Source organism: Tupaia chinensis, unplaced genomic scaffold (assembly GCF_000334495.1).
Source record: "Tupaia chinensis unplaced genomic scaffold, TupChi_1.0 Scaffold143987_1, whole genome shotgun sequence".
NCBI lineage: Eukaryota > Metazoa > Chordata > Mammalia > Scandentia > Tupaiidae > Tupaia > Tupaia belangeri.
In genome coordinates, this window is record NW_006203838.1 from 15,597 (window position 1) to 17,758 (window position 2,162).

A 2,162-nucleotide genomic window follows, 5' to 3' on the forward strand; every position below is an offset into this window, starting at 1 on the left:
GAAGGGAGGAGAGGGGATTGCAGCATGGCCACCTCCCCTGGGGGGGGTGATTTCTCTCTTTCTGTCTCTCTGTCTCTCTCTGTCTGTCTGGTGAGTGCATGCGCCCTATGGCAAAAACCTCTCCCCCCAAAAAAAGATGCTCACCATAGTGCCTCATGCCAGGAGGAAGAAGTGACAGTCGCCTACTCTCTTCCTCTCCTAAAGGCCTTTTTGTCTGATGATTGAGGATGGTGAAGAGAAGAGATTCAGGGGAACAGCAGTTAGTATAATGGCCGTGTTGCTGGACTCTCATGTAGTTGACCATGGTTTGCGTCCCAGAACTGGTGGCTTAAACTCACACCGGGCGCATGTGCGTGTGTGCCCAAGATCCTGAGAGGAGAACAGAGGAGAAGGGATTACGGGGTGGCCATCCCTCCTGGGCGGTGATTTCTCTCTTTCTATCTCTCTGTCTCTCTCTGTCTTTCTGGCGAGTGCACGTGCCCTATAATGAAAAACCTCAAAAAAATAATGATAAAAAAAAAGAGAAGAGATTCAGACTGTTAAAGAAATGCCCCCACAGTTGGTTGCTGGTCCTCATTTTAGTATTGGGACCCTCCTTCCCCAAATGCTCTTTATTTTCTGCCCAATCTCCCCAGTCATATGACTTTGTCCCTGCTGTGTGACTGTGCACCTGTGTCAGCCAGAGCTGGCCTGGCTCACTTGGGGCACCTGGACCTTCAGTTGCAAAGTCAGGATTGGAGAGGACTACACTTTACATCTTTGGAAAAATATTGAGAGAAACTATGAAGGTGATTTCTCTTTGTCACAGTATCAGTAAGTGTATTTTAACATCATCAGAGTGAGAGCCCATCACATGTGGTCCCTGAAGGTTTTGTCCCACTTTTCCATCCGTTTGTTACTGTGATGCACATAACTGTGCCATGTATCATAGTTATAGTCTGCCTCGTCCTCAGGCTGCAGCCCAGAAATGTGTAGAACACCTGCATTGGCCAAGGTGTCTTTGGATCCAGAGAAGCAACTGGAGACTCTGGAGCTCCAGTGCTTATCTGAGTCTGAGGAGTAAATCAGGAAATAGTGAGAAGGCTCACTGATTCTGCTGGTCCCAGGACATGAAGTAGTCACCAACGGAAAGTCACTGCTCAGGGTTCAGGGGAGTCTTGTGGATGCTCCAGAAGATGCAGAGAGGGAGGGCAGCTGAGCCAGCAGAGGCCAGGGGAGGAAACCTGCAGACACAGACACTCATGAGGTAGGGACCAGAGACAAAGGTCGAGCTGCTGGGAGATCTGAGCCAGAAGAGATCGAGTCAGGCTGGGGCTCTTCCTGCACATGGGAGGCCTGACCCTATCTTAGAAATGGGAGAAAGGCAGAAGGAGGACATGGGCCCAAGGCCATGGTAGACACAGCCCTTCTGAGATCCAGGCTGGGGCTGGACTGCACCCCCCAGTCCTCTCTTATCCCCTTCCCAGGCCTCACAGAGGAGGGTGATATATGCAAGTATGCTCCCACTCATGCTGGCCCTCCTAGACTGAAGCATTTCTTAATGCCCAGGGGCTGGTGGTTCAGGAGCCTGACAGGCAGAGCCTGGGAGGGGGCAGTGTTGGGGCCATACCTAGAGATGTCCAGCTGTTGAAGCTGCACCAGTGAGCTCTGCTCCCATGGGCCAGCCATGGGAATGTGGGGAGGGCCCAGCTGTGGGCACTCCCTTTGTAGCCTAAGACAGACCCTCAGCACCCCCTGCTACCCACTGCACAGACCTTAGTCTTTCTGGGGAAATTCTGGCAGTGACTCAGTCTGAGAGCCTGGCCACTTCTTTAGTTTTCTGCCTGTGCTTTTTGTGTCATGTCCAAAAAAATATTTCCATGTTCATGTTGGGTAGCTTTTCTCTATTGTATTCTTCCAAGATTCGTACAACTTTAGCTCTTACATGTCAGTCCTGACTCTATTTCACATTTGCAAGTGGATCTCGGTTCCCTCAACAGCATTTATTGGAGAGATGGTCCTTTCCCCTTAATGGTCTTGTCCTGCATGTAGAAAGCAACACAGCCACGTATGTCAGTGTTTATCCCTGGAGTCTCCATTCTATTACATTTTTCTATACATATGTCTGTCTACATACAGCACACTAGTTTTTTTCATTAATGTTATTCACTATTCATTTCACT